At 45.9% G+C, this 18,189-nt stretch overlaps 1 protein-coding gene and 1 long non-coding RNA gene across 4 annotated transcripts in view; one reads left to right on the top strand and one right to left on the bottom strand.

Annotated features, from left to right (window-relative positions):
• The window catches only part of PALM2AKAP2 (PALM2 and AKAP2 fusion), a 469,405-nt gene that overhangs the window by 379,148 nt on the left and 72,068 nt on the right, over positions 1–18,189 (bottom strand). The gene's annotated exons all lie outside the window — the stretch shown is intronic.
• Positions 13,147–14,648, top strand: LOC132249117 (uncharacterized). Its single transcript, XR_009460515.1, has 2 exons — positions 13,147–13,353; positions 14,369–14,648. It is a non-coding gene; the product is annotated as an uncharacterized LOC132249117 (long non-coding RNA).

Below are 18,189 nucleotides of genomic sequence, written 5' to 3'. Positions count from 1 at the left end.
GGTTGCAGGGGCTGAGCGCTGCTGGGCTCTGGCCGACACATGGAGCTGCCCCAGCTACCAGACAGTGCATGGTACCCTGCCAAGCTGCACTGCACTGCACTGGACCTGTGCCATGGGGCAGCTGCTGCACAGGTGACAAGCGGGGGGGGTGATCCCCGCTGTCCCCCACTGCCCCACACTGTGCAGGGGGCTCTGCCATGAGTGCCCAGAGGCCCTAATCACCGCTGCCAGAGCTGGTGAGTTTGGGGCTTTTTTTTTTTTTTTTTTTTTTTAAGTGCCAGGACTAAGCTGGAGCTGGGCAGAGAATGGGGCCGAGCAGGACAGCCATAGGGGCTTCTTTCATGGCTCCCCCTGCCTGGGGAGAGGCAGGCAGAGCCGGAGGAGCTGCAAGAGAACCTGCAGTCGCCCAGCTGTGCCTGCCTCTCCCCAGCTGATCCGAATCTCCAAATCTTTTCTGAATTCCGAGGCTTTGGATTCGATTTGGACCTTTTAATGGGTCTCCTGATTTGATTCCAATTCTGAGATTCAGCCACTGAATTGGGGCGAATCCCCTCTGAATTGAATCGGTGACCGAAGCTCTAAAGCTTCAGTACAGGTTCCACATGCAGTGCAAGCCCCAAACCAGCCCTATGTGTAGGGTACTTCCCAGGTCAGCCCTGTGTGCATGCCAGACTGGCATCGCATGCAAGTGTAGCAGGCTTGCCTTTTGGAGGTTGGGTTGAGTCCCAGGCTTGAAATCTTGCTCTTTTGATTGGTGGAGCCCATCCACCAATCAGGAGGCAGCAAGAGGAGTTAAGTCATGCCCCTTTCCTGAGGGGAGGGGGAGAGGAGTTCCCTCCACCCTTGGACCTGATTGAAGACTGCAACACTCAGGTCCAGAAGACTTCAGGGGTGGAGTCCTGGAGAGTATAAAAAGAGCTGTATGCCCAGCACGAGGGAACACATCAGGGAGAGAGAAGAGAGAAGAGCGGGGCTTAGAAAAGCTGAGGAGAGCTGCTCAGCAGGGCAAAGCAGTAGCCCAGAAGCACCCCTGAAGACTTCTATCAGTGGGAAACGGCGGATGGCTCCAGCGGCTAGGCTCTCGGTGTGCAGCATAGTGTCCAGACCCTGGGAGCTGCATGAGGTGTCTTGGGTCTGCAACCTCTGGAGTGTGGCCAGAGACACGGTGCACAAGCCGGTGCATGGAGTAGGACCTTTGGAGTGCTCGGGCGGCTCAGGTCCTCAACCCCTGGAACAAGGCTGGGAGCTCAGTGCAGGAGGTGCTGCACAGAGGGTCCGGGAGCAGATCGAGCCTGGTGCTGCATGAGGCAGCCCAGACCTCCGACCCATAGCAAAAGGTTGAGTCCAGGGAGCCAGATGGTGCTTGGGCTACTGAGCAAGCAGACCGAGCCAAAGGCCCCAGCAGCCCTGCATAGAGGAGCCCTGTTCCAGGGGACAGTGACCCCCCCCCCCCCCCCAAAGCCCACTGCAGGCGAGACAGCAGCTTGGCATAGAGGATGAAGACCATCCTCCAGGCCTGGGAGCCGTGAGTTGCAGGGAAAAGAGGATTCCCACAGGGGAGGGGGAGTCCCCCCTGGTTAGTTAAGGGCTCCTGAAAGTGGATGTCCCCCTGGGAGGGGCCCCCCTAAAGTTACTAGCGTCCTTGTAGGACTTGGGAAAAGCCCAAGGGCATTGGGGTTTCCCCTTGGGATTAAGTTTATCTTTGGGGTTGTTGCGCCATAAGTGATGTGATGGCATGCCTTGTATTTTGTGAACTCTCATGTTTGTAAATTAATAGATAAGTAGAGTCCTAGGGCTCTGCTGGGACCCTCTGTTGCTACTATTTTACCTTTTGCTTATTTCTGTTTATTTGTGGCTTATTTATTGCTCACCCATACTTATCTGTAGTTTATCTGTTGACTATCTGTGTTTATTTTGGAGTTTATCTGTTTCAGATCAGATACTTACCTGTATCTGGAGCACTGGTGTAAGGTTTTATAGCATTTATCCAGGGGGTATTGTTTATGTTATTTGTTTAGATATCATATATTTATTTATTTATTGTACATATGTTTATATCCATGTTTCTTTTCCTTGTGATAAGTTAATGTAAATAAATTTGTATATTGTTAAGTCCCCTGACTGTCCTGGCCTGGTTCTATAGGACAGAGGAAAACCGAGCGGTTTGCAGTTCCCCCATAGCACGCCTGCCAGCTAGCAACTCCCTTCAGTTGGAGAAGGGGAGTATATACCCGAATTACCTGGGCTACACAGCATGCACACTAGGTCCAGCCCCGCACATTATATGAAGCACACCATGGAGAGTGCAGGGTTGGTCCGAGACCCATAGGTAGCACCACGGGCTGGATCTTCGACACCTGTGGTCTAGGCTCCCCAGAGCAACTACATTTCTCAAACTGCACCAGGGTGCTATAGCCTCTGTTCACCATGAAGGGAGATCCAGTGCTTCCTAACAGATGTAGTCCTAACTCATCAGCCCAGCATACAGACAAATTAGAGTCTGAAGCATTCAAACTACAATTCCCATAAGGCATTCCAGTGGGCTGTCCAAATGATAGCATTTTGGGTTTGGGATGAAAAAGAAATGTTTCTTGATATTTTGCTGAAAAGGAAAAGTTTTTCAGACTGAGAAAGCTCATATCCTGAGAAGTTCTAAAGTACCTAACACATGTGACATAACCAAAGGGAGAGGGCTCAGTTACTATTTACACTAAGGCCCTCTTACATTCGTCTTGTAATGTAAAGGGGCCTTAAAGTAAATATAAAGGGAACTTACACTTATAAAACTTAAGGTATCTTTATATTCCCAGAGACTATAAGGGAGAATTTGGTTTCATGTTTAGGCTGCATCAGGCTGTTAAACTAGGATTCTGCCTGGGGGGAATATAGGGCAGCTCCCCAGTTCATCCTGTTCAACTAGGAATAATGAGGTATTGGGGAGAGAGGATTTCTAGTAGACTGAACATCTGCCAGGAAATGTTTCCTAACAATTAGATCTGCCAGGCCATGAAAACATCTGAAGGAAGTGGTGAAAGACCCATCATTTGGGATTTTCAGAAATAGTGGGCTAAAACAATAAAAACAACCATTTCTTGAAACTGTAAAATATCATATTATAACTTTTCAGAGCAAGGGACTCATAACACCATGTTCTACATTACTGTAGTTCTTAAAAACTGATGAAGCTAAAATAACCTGTTTCTTTGTTTAAAACCATTATAAACTTTTTTTTAAAATAAATGGAAAAATATTCTAATGTTAAGGATAATTCTTCCACTGATCTTGTCAGGTGATTGTTTGCCTGTAGGTGCCGGAATCCTGCTGTCCAGCAGTGCAACACGGCAATCTGAAAAACCTACTTTCTGAGAGTTAATTGACCTACTTTTTTTTTCTCTTTTTCTTTACCATTACAAAAGGAAGTACTTACTAAACTATGCAGTGTAAATCACCAGGGTATTTTCTCTGGCTAGCTATGTTCTACCCTATAATGGGTGCGACAAGAGAGCTTCATGAAACATAAATAAGGAAATGTCTTTTTTTACACATATATAAGAACGCACTTAGAGAATTTTCCCCTCAGGCAATAATACAGAGGGCACTAAACTACTTGAACTACTTAGGGATATGATAGGCATCTGTGGATTTAAATCTGAATATTAGTTATGTTTCTACTTGTCTGGCTTTCTCTCAGCCTGAGTATATATCTTCACTTTGTCTCTCCTTCTGGATCAGGACCATGGGGTTAGCAGTATTATGTTAAAAATAATTTTCCTTTGAAAAGTATCTGGCTCAGGGGGGTAGTAATCAGCTATTATAGCTTTTCACCTTTAAGTAACTGATTCAAATCCAGACCAGGTTGCTCACAGTCAATAAAAGCTATTATCATAGCGTAGCACTTTAAATTTAATATGATGTTAGCTCCATCCCTAGTGAAGAGATTTCCACCATACAAAAACAACCACTACAGCACACTGCTTTGGCATATAATGTGCAGCAAGGATAGAGTCACTATTAAATCATGACTATAATAAAAGTATATTAAGTAAATTTGGTTGCAAGTGATATTTAATCCATTTCATCAATGTAAAATGTATACTAAAGGCATATAGCAGTAATTGCAATTGCTTTGGTAGAATCTGTTTCAGATGTAATGCATAACAGCAAAGGAAAATGGAACTTGAAAATGAAGCTTGAATACCCCAGCAATGCCTAGACTATAATTCTGCTTTTAGTATGTCTGCCAAGTGGACCCAATCATGCAAAAAACTTATTATGTATTGGACTCATTCCTGTACTGAGGCTCTGGGGCACCTCATAGTAGTCAGCAATATGCTCAATAAAGGGAGTTTTTTTGTTTTTTGTGGGAATAGACCTATACTGATAATATTGAGTGAAAGTCTGGCTCCACTGAAGCCGGTGATAAAAACTCCTCTTGTATTCAACAAGGCCATGGTGTCATTCCCTTTTGGTGAACCCCCCCCCCGCTAACCCCTTGGAACTTCAAGGAAGTAAACAGAGCTTAAAACACGTTTAAATGTGAGCATACACTTAGGGCCTTGTTACACAGTAACTTTAGGTGGCTTTTGGAGTTCTTAACCCCTGGACTGGCCGCATGTTAACACCTTTTAAGTGGCTTAAAGCACTCATTATTCAGCTTAATGTTTCTCCACTCCTGGGCACGATTATCTCCAATCCACCTAATTTTGCTCCTGTTCCATTAAATTGTGGCCACTCTCCACAGCTTTTCCACCCAGCGGGAGGAGAGTTGGTTGAAGTGGCAGCAGGGAAGCAGTGCCCCCCCAATCCTGTCAGACTGGCTCACTGTTCCCACTGGGAGCAGAGCCAGTCTAAGCAGTAATGAGAAGCACAACGGCCACAAAGTGCTCTGGAGATGCAGCACTTGCTCTGCCCAGTGGGAGCAATGCGTCTGTCCTTTCCCTAGCTCCTAGTCCTGCTCACCAAGCTTCTAGGGGCAAGTCACCACTGTGCAGGTGAGGGGGTAATCAGAACAGGTGTTTTGCCTGAAGGTGTGACTGCTCCACTAAGCCTAACAACACTACACTGATTAATATGTTTGATTTACAGCATAGGGTCCGACAAGGCCATTACATGCTTTTCTGAATTAGAGCCTTTTAGAGTGGTCCACAAACTACGTTTAACTGTATATAAATAGCTTTTTGCAACTGGGCCTTTTAAGTTATTAAATTACTGAAGTTCCTGGCACCAAGAAAAAAATCGGCTTGCTTTAACTAGGTTTATGCCAGTCAGTTTTACTTAATGTCTCATTTATTTTCTATAATATTTTAAATACTATATTATTGTTCCCACCAGTAGAGTTCATGCTAATTGCCTACCATAAATAACCCCTCAGCATTGTTCCTGATAATGGTATCTTATCTCTCCTGGATGGGAATGCTCTGAAAAAGCACTCAGCACTGCTGGACAGAAACATGGTGTGAGAGAACTGTTTGTGCCAAATGGCCAAATTACACTGAAGCACCTTTACCCAGTTACTTGAATTTCATACACTGTAATGGGATTTGCAACATATGTTCCTCAGAAGGCCTGAGTTTGCTTACATAGGTTTTGGGACACCTGCAGAATAGGTGTGTCCCCCCCCCGCTAGTGCATTTTAGGGGCTCCTGATACTCTGCAACTCTATGGCCCTTTCTCTTACATGTGTAACACACCATAAGGGACAGTGTGTGGACAAGTGCCCCTCCTTGCTGCATTTGTTGCATTGCTTTGGTTTCCTATGGTAAATTATAAAGCCCCATGTGGCCCCAGCTGGATCACAGACAGGAGGTGTTGCATCCCACCTGGGCTCCACTCGTTTGCTCTCAACACAACTTGTGCCTTCCATGACCCATCCAAATACCATATTTGTCCTGCACCTTCTCTACACATATTACTCTTTGCACATGCAACCCATCCATCTTTCTATGTCTTCTGCCTCTAATAAATCCATATACATTCTTACTAGTGACGCATCCCTTTGACTTTTCCCTTACTATAGAATTTAGCACCTTACAAAGCCACTTTACAAAGGTGCTTTAAGCACCTTACAAAGATGCTTTCAAACTGTGATCCTTGGAGACCAGAAACAACTGTTTAAAGCAAGAGCCCGGGCAGGGTCCTCCTCCCAAGGCAGGGCACAACTGCAGCTGGGTTGCTATGGAGATGGCTGATGAAATTAATTAGGCAGGCTGTACCCCGCTGGGGCGCCAGGCCCCTGGCCCCTGCCTGGCTCTGTGGCCTGGCATTCTGCCTACTCCGGGCTCAGCAGTCACTCAAGCCCTGAGCCTGACTCTGGCAGGGCTCAAGGTGATCGCGTGCCCCTTGGGCACTAATGGGACCTCTGTACACCAACCCCACAGTCCTAACCCAAGCCGCCAGTGTAAAACGAACTCAACTTGGAACTGAAAGAAACAAAAGTACTGGGTTTTGCACAGCAGTGGTATTTCTCATCCCAACTAGTAGGGAAACACGTGTAGTGGAAAAAGTCACATACTGGTTTATTCAGTCAGTACTGCCAAGCAATGCAATACATCAGTCAGATCCTGTGCAAGTGGATCAGGGTCAGGGCTGTGCATGCAGGTTCTGGTTGGTCTGGAGCTGGTCCATTTTGCTGGGCCAGATCTGGAGAGGGTGCAGGGCGGGCTGTATTTTGCCCACCCCCTGGTCAAAATGGATGCGTGAGACTAACTCTCATTCTAAAAATTAACGCAGTAATTTGTTTTGCGTTAATTGCATACGTTAATTGTGATTAACTGACAGGCCTAATAGATACATAGGTATATATAGGGTCAGTACTGCCAAGCATTGCAGTATATCAGTCAGACCTCCCCCACTTGCCACTACCGGGCCCTTCTTGCTACAGCTGCCTGGAGCCCATGTGCAGGCTGCCATGCGGCTCCTCTCTGCCGCCATCCCTGCTGCCTCTGGGCCACCCAGTGGGCAGCAGCGGCAGTGCAGAGGAGCTGCAGGGCAGCCCAGGTGTGTTCCACGTGGCTGCAGCAAGAAGGGCCTGGAAGCAGGAAGGGGGAGGGGCTGTTTTTCCCTGGCACCAACCAGCAGCTTCTGCCCAGCCACTGCCACTACTGCTCCACATGGGCGGGTGAGTCTAAAGCAGGCATGGGGTGGGCCAGGGTCAGGGCTGTTCACATGGGCTCCAGCTGGTCTGCTCTGGCTGGTGTGAATCTGGAGCAGGTGCATGGTGAGTTGGGGCTGGGGCTGTGTGCTGTTGGTGGTGGTGGGGGAAGAGCTGCAGGGCGCAATGGCTCCCAGCTGTCGGGTGGGGGGTGGTGCTGACTATATCGTTCAACTGTGCGATCATAATTGAGATTAATTGCGACTATGTTTTCTCTCACAATTAACTGAGATTAAGTTTTAAAATCTTTTGTCAGCCCTGATATAGAGATGCATCGATCTATATAAGATTTTCATTATATTCCCCTTTCCTTAGGAAAATGGAAGTGCTACTTGTTTACAGGGCTTTCCTCAGAAATTCGGAAAAACCACGCCATATTTATGTATGTGCCTAAGCATACATTTAGCAGTCGCAATAATGAAAGAGGCAGACCCTACTAGCTAACTTGGGGACACGGGGAAGTGTGGTTACAGCAGCACGGAGCTCACTGCAGGCTGCAAAACCCTTCTGAGAAGCAGGGCCAATACTCAGGTAGTTAATCTGTGCTGAGCTCTGTTGCCATGGCTACAGCTGTAGCAGTACCTAAGCTAGTAGGGGGCTATGCCACTACAGTGCACACAAAGTAGCACAGGGACTAAGCAAGCTCTTGGATATGTCTGCAGCTCCCACTGACTTCAGTGGAAACCTACCATATTTACTCAGAAGATGACCCTGCTTAGAAGGCAATGAATGCCTCACCCCCATAAGTAGATTCTATATCTAATTATTGGGGGGTTGCTTTGAATTTGTCCCCCTCCCACTGCTACAGCAGAGAAAATAAATGAGGGGGTCAAGTAGCCCCTTTTGCTCTCTGCTTCCCCCCAACTTCTCCCCCTAGCAGCCCCTTCCCACCTTCGTACTCTGGGACCCTGCTCTCCCAGAGCACATGGCACTGAGCAGCAATATGAAGACAACCTTGAAATGAAACATGGCTGTAGCAATTCACATATAGAACCCATGCACTTAGTTTCTCCAGAATTGATGCATGTTACCTTTTCTGGAAACTGCTGCAAGTTTTAGCATAGGTACTCCATAAATGCACTTTTGAGCAGCACTTTGACACCTACTTATATGTAGTACAAATTATGCATGCTATTAGTCCAAAGCCAAAGGCTGATGATTCACCACATAGTTCACTGGACTGGGCCCCACCACAACCAACAAAATTTCAAGTCATAGTGATCCCACAGCTCAACACTGCTCAGTGAGTGTACATGTACACTCCAGATACCAGCCCTCCCCTCCTTCCCCAACTCCCCAAGGACCTATGTGCTAATTAGCTCTCCACTCATGATTGGAGCCAGGTATTCTTGTCACAAGTCCTGGGATGCTCCAAAAATGTGTATGCAGATGAGGCACAGGGTCTACCTGGTCTGGCTTTACCTTATGGAGGGGTGCAGTCATACTAATCATTATGTGCCAAGCTAAGAGAGGGGATGACAGAGGGATTCTGGGTGAACTGTATGCAATGCCATGGCTCACTATGACTTGAAAAAGAGTCAGAGGGATGTCAACGGGATCAATGATGATGAACAGATATGAGTTCATAGGAACAGTCCTACCTAAGATACTGGAGATGCAGGTAGAACATGTCACTAGCCTGATTGCTTTCCAAAACAGAAAGATTTTAGAGTTTACTTATTGCAACAGTGAAATGTATGAGAATTATTAGGAGAAACATGCAGAGGAACGTGGGAGGGAGGAATTAAGAGGGATAAATTCTAGAGTAAGGGAAAAGTCAAAGGGATGAGTCACTATAGTAAGAATGTATATGGATTTATTAGAGGCAGAAGACATAGAAAGGTGGATGGGTTGCATGTGCAAAGAGTAATGTGTGTAGAGAAGGTGCAGGACAACTATGTTATTTGGATGGGGTCATGGAGGGCACAAGTTATGTTGAAAGCAAATGAGTGGAGCCCAACTGGGATGCAGCACCTCCTGTCGTGATCCAGCTGGGGCCAATTTATAATTTAGGAAGCCAAAGCAATGCAACACATGTGGCAAGGAGGGGCACTTGTCCACACGCTGTCCCTTAAGGTGTGTTACACATGTAAGGGGAAGAGGCATAGAGCTGCAGAGTACCAGGAGGTCCTAAAATGCACTAGCTGTGGTGGGGGGAGCACCTTTTCTGCAAGTGTCCCAAAACCTATGTAAGCAAGCTCAGGCCCTCGGAGGAACATGGATCAGAAAGGGACAGTGCGGGAGAAGATGAGGGTGAGAGTGAAGTAGAAATGGGGGATGAGACCCCACAGGAGGGAAGAAAGGAGAAACAGAGGAGTGTAATATATCTATAACTGAGGTGGCTCAAGAAGAAACAGGAGAAGGGGAGGGGGGAGCAGGAGAGAGCTCAGACATGGAGGTGGGAGAGGGGGAGAAAGAAGAAATCAAGCAGAAGAAATGGAGGTGGAAGCAGTGAAAGAGCATGGGAGTTTGGGAGGGCAGAAAGCACAGGGGAAGAAAATCAAGAAAAAGAAACCTAAAAAGGAGGGGAATGAGTCAGTCATTCCCAACATTAACTCCTCTGGGTCCCAGCCCAGAGTGGAGAACAGGAGGCAGGAAGCAATGGGGAGGTGGGAAAATGGAAAACTTCCTGAACACAAGGCAGTCAGGTAGCTTGCAAAAAAGAATGAGTAGGGGAGGGGGAGGAGCCCATCACGGTAAGCAGCAGCACTGGCAGACCTCGTAGAAAGGAGTGCTCTTTTTAAAACTGGCACGGTGGCACTGATTATAGCATCTATTCATGTCAGGATCATACTAATAAGGAAAAGATGGGAATAGACAGAACCAATGTTAAAACAAGTAAGGGCAGACAATCTGCCTACAAGAATGTGGACACTTGGGGAACAGGGTTATAAGCATTTTGGAAAGAGATGGATATGGGAACAGTCTTGGTGGTTGGGGAGAAATGAGAACAAAGTGGCTGGAGTGTCAATACTAGTCAAGAATAGACTAAGACCAAGGTAGAGGTGAAAGCAAAGCAGGTGAAACACATCATTCGTGGTAGACTGTAGCAAATGATACTAACAGTTGGGGGAGCAGAATTAAAAATTTTCAACATATATGCACCACCAGAGTGGGAGGGGAGGAAGGCTCTGCTTAAAAAGCTAGCAGTTTAAGTGATCATAAAGATACTGTAGATAATAGCAGGGGACTTGAATTGCATAATAGATGTGTGTAACAGAACAGGAGAAATGAGTCACTAAGAGATGCCTGGGCAAGGGAAAAAGTTCTCACTAGAACTGACCACAGTAGAAAGAAAAAAAAAATCAAGAACTCACTTTGTGTTTGTATACAAAAACATAGAGATAAGCATGAAAGAAACCATATATGTGGCATTTAGTGATCACCAGATGCTGAAGGTGGAACTGAGTCTTGGTAAGAGCTCTGTAAAAGGCAAGGGAATATGGAAGTTAAATGTGCGACTACTGCAAGGTGAAGAGATGTGTCATGCATGAGATAGGTATGAGGGGTGGAGAACATGGAAGAAATATTTTAAGAGTACTAGAGAATGGTGGATGATGGTGAAGAAGAGGACAGGAGAATTCTTCAGGGAAGGAAGGTCAAAGAACTGCAGGGAAAAGAGCAAAAGAACTGAGAGAGCTGCAAAGAAAGATGCAGGAGCTGCTAATGAAGCTATAGAACAGGGGCAGGCAAACCCTGGCACAGGTACCAGAGCATGGCACTCAAAGGCATTTTGCTTGGCACACACGCCTTGGGGCAGACAGCAGGGCTGCACTGCCACAACAAGGATCGAGCCCCTCGTGGTTTCCCCACCATCTGCCCTGGCATGTCAACATCTTACAAGTTGAGGTCGCAGGTGTTTTTGGTACTTTGCCCAAAAATGTTGCTAACCCCTGCTATAGAAGGAAGATGGGTCAAAGAAAAACTAGAAGAAACACGGCAAGAGATAGAAAGCTGTTTTAAAGAAAGATGAGAGAGTGTTTTTAGCACAAGCATCTTGGGTGGGAGAAAGTGAAGAGTGGTACTGATAGTTTTAAGCCAGAATGAAGGCAGCAAACGGACAGCTAAAAGCAGTGCAGGAAGAAGGTGATATCTGGGTAGAAAAGCAGGAGGTGGTGTTGGAGGCAACCAGAAGATTTTATGAAGAGCTATCTCAGAAGAACGAAATAGGAAGATGAAGGATTTTCTGGAAGAGACTGAAGATAAAGTAGAGGAGCAGGAAGCAAAGAAGATGGAAAACCTTTAAAAGAGGGACATCATCAGGAGCAGATGGACTACCTATGGAATTTTATGAGAAGTTTTGGGCATGGGTAGGGAGGGATATAGTGGAAGTTTATGAGCAAATAGCAGAAACAGGAGAGGCAGGGGAAGATATTACAAGAGGTGCCATGGTCCTACTCTTCAAGAAAGGGGAGAAGGAGTACCTGAAAACTGGAGACTGACTACACTCCTTAATTTGGATTATAAATTAATGGCCAAGATGCTGGCTTTGAGGATGAGGAAAAACCTCCAGAAGATAATACACGAAGACCAAGAATGCGCAGTACTACATAGAAGGATCTTCAAAGTGACCAGAGTGATCACAGATACTGTCCCACATCCAAGAGAGGAAAACAAACAGTTATAGCAAACCTAGATTTAGAAAAACATATGACAGAATGGATCATGATCACATGGTCAAAGTGCTAGGAAAAATGGGGTTCCCAGAGAAATATATGTTGGATAAAGTTATTGTAGAGAGAAGTCCAAATTAACGGACATCTAAGTGGGCCTTTTAAAATCCATACAGGGTGAGATAAGTGTGCTCTCCTGCCACCACTAGTATTTGTGTAAAGCATAAAACTGTTAGCACAAAGAATTAAGAAAAGACAAGGTCATAGCAAAGTAAAGATACCAGAAAGAGGAAAGGTAAAATGTGTATTTTATGTCAATGATCTAAATATAGAAGTTAGAGAGAGACTTTTTGATGGAAAAGGTGCTTAAAGCATACATCAAAGTATGGAGAAGTGATGGGGGATAAAGCAAATAGATCAAAAAACACCATAATGAGAGTGGGTAACTGGAAGGACTTGGAGAAGCTGGGCCTTCAATAAGAGAGAGAGAAATCAGAGTACTAGGAATTCTGATGGATACTGAGGGGAACGGTAATATAGCATGGGAAAAAGCGATGGCAAGGGCACAGCAAATACTTTGGTTATGGTCTGGAAGGGCACAGTCATTTTCCAGAAAAGTGTCAGCAGTTAAGGCTGTGCTACTGCCAATTATTCTGTATATGGGAATTGCATTCCCACCAATGTGGCAGCAGAACAGAAGTGCAGAGGGAAATGTGTGTTGTTTTGGAATCCCAAAAGAGAAAGGTTGGCTGGATCTGATCTGTACAATGCAAGAGAGGTGGGGGAATGGGGACTGCTGGACTTGGGATTGTTCATCTGTGCAAAATATGTAAGCACGGTATACAAGGCAGTAACGGAGGGAAAGGGGAAAGCAGAATGTACCCACTGCCAATTCATTGCATCAGGATGGAAGGTTTCATGAAGAGATGTAAAAAAGGGAGGGTAGGGCTGGAAGTCCTGAAGGATCATAAGAAATGGATGAAAGTGGTAAGGAGGAGAGACAGGATGGCATCGGTGGGAAACTTCACAGAAGGACAAGTGAAAAAGGTCTGGGGAGTGGTGGGCAGGTAAACAACTAAAAGGGAAACATGCTTACCTAGCATGGATCATTGTAAGAAATCTTGCTGGTGAAAGAGGTGTAACACAGATGGGGCTTGACAAGCTCATCTAGGTACCCAAGGGAGAGGTGCGCGGAAGAAGAAACAGTGGGATGTGTTTTGGGAGTGTACATATGCAAAGTAGGTGTGGAAAAGAGTCTGCCACTTTCTGTGTGTCACCAAAATAAACCTGTTATTGGCATGGGAGATGATACTATGTGGACTCAAACCAAAAGGCCTGGTGGAAACCTTATTAGGATTTTATTAGCATATGTTTAAAACCAGTTTATGGAAAGTAAGAAACGTTTGAGTGTTTAAGGGGTTGGCTTTCACTGAAAGAGAGTGTCTGAAGCTGGGGCTGCTTGAACTGAAATACTACTTTGGTCTGGACAAGGAAGAGATCAGAGATGGAGAAAGCACTGGACATGCTTGTTTCACTGAACCAAAAGAGAAGACTGATGAGAGAGGCGGAGAGTTTCAGATGGCTATTCAGGTAATAGTTTTTCATGGGATTCTGTATGAAGAAAGAGTGCTGTAAGGGTTTTTTGCAGCAAGTTGACGTATGTTGTTTAAGGTTTTAATATATATGTAGTTGCATGTTTTTTTGGATATGTAGTTTTTGTGATATGAAGTCTTGGTAAAACAAGGATGCTCAATATGTGAAGCTTTAAGTGTAGGGTGAGAAGTATGATTTTAATAACATTTGTATTAAATAAATAAATGAATGCATGCATATATAAATACAGTTTCCCATCAGTTTGTTTGCCCAATGTAAGCCATGTGTTTTACAGTCATGCTCAGTGGTGGCTGCATTTAATCAAATCTGTAATTGGCTTCCACCTCTGAGCACATGCTATTTTGGCAGCAGTTTTAATGGTAGACAACATATTTATTGAGATTTCCCTGTATGCAGCTGTAAGGTGAGGCGCCTTCCCCCTCCCCCCTATACTAATGGGAGGGGGGAACCTCATCTTGTACTCAAATACATGTGGTAAGTACCTGATTTCAATGGCAGAACTAGGCTCAGCATGGGGAAAGTTGAAAAGAACTGGGGGGTGGGAGGAACCCCACTGGCTGGGAGTCTGGATCTCAGCAGTGTTGGCTATGTGTAAATGGCAGCAAGAGGCTGTGAGAATCATTGGAAGTCCCAGTATGCAGATTTCCCATTGGTTCAGCCCACCACAGCACGTAACAGTCTAAAGAGGTAAGGAAGAGCAGGTGGAAAGAGGAGGGTCTGATTTTCTGTTGTGCTAATAGGAAATAAATGCACAAAAATGGCATGAGCAAAGGAAAATTAGAGTGCCTAGGATTATGCTGACAAGCAAAGAAAGTAATTGCAGGGAGATATGTTCAAACAGCCTTGTACTTTTCTTCAGCAAGGCATTATTTTCTTCTCCATACCCAGTTGGTGGATATTATTCTCTATGTAACTAAACCAGGAAGAATTTAGGGCAGCAAACAAACAAAAAACTTACTTTGACAGTTCATTTCTTTTATTTCCGATTCAGAAGCAGTCTGTGATTTGGGATCAAGAGAGCATCAGTGGCTGTGCTAATGACTGCAACCTACACTTGGAACAATCCCATAGACATTACCCTTCATGGAAGCCTGTGCTCTGTTACAAGTTAAAACAGCTCTGATTTTTTTCCAGCCAGGCACTTTAAAGAACAGAGTCCTCATTGTGGTGACTTCATCAGCTTTCTACAGTGAAATCAAATCTGTAGATTTTTTTTCTTCTAGAGTGCACTTGTAGCATTTCCCTGGAAAAAATACAGACAAATTACCTAATATTTTTTAAGTCATTGGTTTGCTTTTGTTCTCTACTGCCTGGCTCATTCCATAAGTCTGATTCTCTTATTTTTCTATTGTGTTTTAAGAGTAGGAAACTAATTATAAGCAACTATCATTACTTGTTGCAACAATGCAGCCTAGTACTGAAAGCTCCTTGTAAAATGGGATTCAAAACATCTTCTGCGTTTGTAAACAGAATACAATGGGAACAGCAGCACTAACAGAAAGGATGAAAAACTGAAAGTGTGCTATTAGTAGACTAGAATTATTCAGTGGTTGGTAGCAAGATGCCTGCTACTGCTTTCAGATAATCAATGCTCCACTTTCTAAAAAATGTATTTTACTCACTGAAAATGCACGGACGTGCCTCTCACCATACTGCCAAGCATATCAAACCAGGTCACATGATATACACTGACATGACTGTTTAGTACAATTTTCATTGTTATGGACAGTCACATAGCCCCTATAATCGCAAGTTGGTCATTTGTTCTGGTTGCCTGCTTTCATCAGTGTGTAATACATGTCATCTTAGAGTAAGGCAAAAACACTTGAAAACAAATTCCCCACCTTGCTCCAAACATATAAAACATATAAGCCAGGGTCTGTACTTACCTCTTTTCTAGGAGTTGGTTTCACTTATAATTCAGTGAACAATAACAAAAACACCAGCCTAAGCACTTCCAGCTAGCTTTGGTCTCCTGACAGTTGCCCTAGATCCTTCAGCCTGGAGAGAGATCCCATATTCTCTTACATCAGACTCTGTTGGTGTTAACAGGGTTGCCTGTCAATATGAACCAGCAGCACTGATCACCCTGAGTTTTTTCACATTGTTTTGTAGCAATGGAGCATCAGATGGATCACTTCCTTAAGTCCTGAATTCTTAGGCAAGTTCCTAGAAACTGCCGCTCTTTGTAACGCATTTGAAGCAAGTGCAAAGTGCAAATCCAGATTTGGAATTCAACTGCAAATACCTGGAAGTTCAGGGACATTGAGACCTGAGGTTTTGGTTTGAGCCCCTTTCTACACCTGACCAACATGAGGGAGTACTGTATCTGCAGCGCAAAGAAAGAAGAGTTCAGGGAACCTCTAGTCCAGTACCGCCTGCAAGAAACTGCAGCAGTGATGAATATGCACATTCTGTCTGAGATTAACTGTATTATTAATGTTATTTACTGATATTGTATTACTGCCTAGAGAGCTTACCTGAGATTAGAGTCATATTGTGCAAGGTACTGTACAAACGCTCAGTGAGAGTTCCTGACCTAGGGCATTTTCCTGCTACATCTGCCATTCAGGTGTTACAATTGTCTTAGGTGAGCAAGTATAACCATCCTTTTCCATAGTCCTATGTTCTTGGGTGGTAGGAAGTAAAGGAGAGATGGGAGACAATTCAGCTATTGCAGAAGTGACCTCCCCACCTTCCTTTGTTGAACTGGGAACTTGGCTAGGGGAGGGGGGGTTGAGCTTCCTTGTAGTCAGTGCTTGGCAATCAAATATCTAGGTGCAGAGGAAAAGGTATGCCAGACTGTGGCATAAGCTCCCTTCAGAGGTGGTGTAATCACCTACCGTGGAAATCTTCAAGAGGAGACTAGACAGTCACCTTGCTGGGGTCACCTGACCTGCAGTTATCCTTCCTGCTTGGTGCAGGGGCTGGACCCAATGATCTTCTGAGGTCCCTTCCAGCCTTTCAATCCATCTGTATAGCAGGCTTACCTTGCAGACCTTGGGTTGAATCCCAGGCTTGAGATCCTGCTGTTTTAATTGGTAGAGCCCATCCACCAATCAGAAGGCAGCTAGAGAAATTACATCAAGCCCCTTTCCTGAGGGGTGGGGGAGAAGAGCTCCCCCTGACCCGAATGAAGACTGCAAACTGTCAGGTCTAGAAGATTTCAGGGGTGGATCCCTGGAGCATATAGAAGGAGCTGCATGACCAGCACAAGGGGCAGATGCGTCAAGGACGGAGAAGAGAGAAGAGCGGGGTTTAGAAGAGCTGAGGAGAGCTGCTCAGCAGGGCGAAGCAGTAGCCCAGGAAGAGCCCCTGAAGACTTCTATCAGCAGGGAGCGGGGGATGGCTCCAGTGGTTAGGTTCTCGGTGTGCAGCACGGTGCACAGCGTTCTGACCCTGGGAGCTGCGTGAGGCGGCTCGGGTCTGCAACCTCTGGTGTGTGGCCAGAGACATGGTGCACAGGCTGGTGCATGGAGCAGGATCTTCGGAGCCCCTGGGGCGGCTCAGGTCCCAAACCCCCAGAATGAGACTGGGAGCTTGGTGCAGGAGGTGCTGCACGGAGGGTGAGAGACCCCGGGAGCCGCTTGAGGTGGCTCGGGTCTACAGCTTCTGACACGGGGTAGCAGCTCAGTGCAGATGGCGCAGCCCAGAGGGTCCGGGAGCAGACCAAGCCCTGGTGCTGCACAAGGCTGTCCAGGCCTTGAACCCCTAGCACAAGGCGAAGCACCCACTACACACAGTGGTGCCTGTGGCCCTAAGCCAGGATGGCGGCAGCAGAGTCAGGTGGCAGGAAAACCCAGTGGGGACAGAGCTTGACCTGGAGAACAAGAGGCAAACCTCTGGGACTGCGGAGTAGTAGTAAGTTACCCTGGAGAGAGGGTCCCCACAGGGGAGGCTCCCCCCCAAACTGGGTGGTATATCTGTGTGTGTGTGTATATATATTATAGGATTTATTGTTTTGTAAATTTGTACATAGATTTTATATATATCCCCTTACCCTTTAATGGTTTTGTTGTGATAATAAATCTGTATATAGTTTCATAGTAGCTAGGACCCGAACAGATCATCTAGCCTGACCCCCTGCCACAGGCAGGAATGAATGCTGGGTTCACAAGACCCCAGACAGGTGATCATCCAACCTCCTCTTGAATTTGCCCAAGGCAGGGGCAAGGACCACTTCCCTGGGAAGTTGGTTCCAGATTTTGGCCACCCTAACTGTAAAATATTGCCTTCTGATCTCTAACCTAAACCCATTCTCCATCAGCTTATTACCATTGTTCCTTGCCACCCCAGGTGGTGCTGGGGAGAAAAGGGCTCTACCTATTTGCTGTTGATCTCCCCTGATGATGGCATGTAGGCAGCCACCAGGTCCCCCCTCAGCCTCCTCTTGCTGAGGCTGAACAGGTTCAGGTCTTTCAGTCTCTCCTCGTAGGGCCTGTCCTGCTGCCTTCTCACCAACCGGGTGGCCCTCCTCTGAACCCTCTCCAGGCTGGCCACATCCCTTTTGAAGTGCAGTGCCCAGTACTGGATGCAGTACTCCAACTGCGGCCTGACCAAAGTCGCATAGAGGGGAGTATCACTTCTCTAGACCGGCTTGAGATGCACCTTTGGATGCATGACAAGGTATGGCTGGTCTTGCTGACTGCTGTCTGGCATTGGCAGCTTATGTTCATCTTGGAGTCAATAATGACTCCAAGATGCCTTTCCACCTCTGTGCTTTCAAGAAGGGAACTCCCCAGCCTGTGTGTGTGCTGTGGATTCCTTCTCCCAAGGTGCAGCACCCTGCATTTATCTGCATTGAACCCCATC

This window comes from Alligator mississippiensis, chromosome 3 (genome assembly GCF_030867095.1).
Source record: "Alligator mississippiensis isolate rAllMis1 chromosome 3, rAllMis1, whole genome shotgun sequence".
Classification (NCBI taxonomy): domain Eukaryota; kingdom Metazoa; phylum Chordata; order Crocodylia; family Alligatoridae; genus Alligator; species Alligator mississippiensis.
Note: the sequence above shows the minus strand (reverse complement) of the source record. Positions and strands in the feature narration are given on the sequence as shown.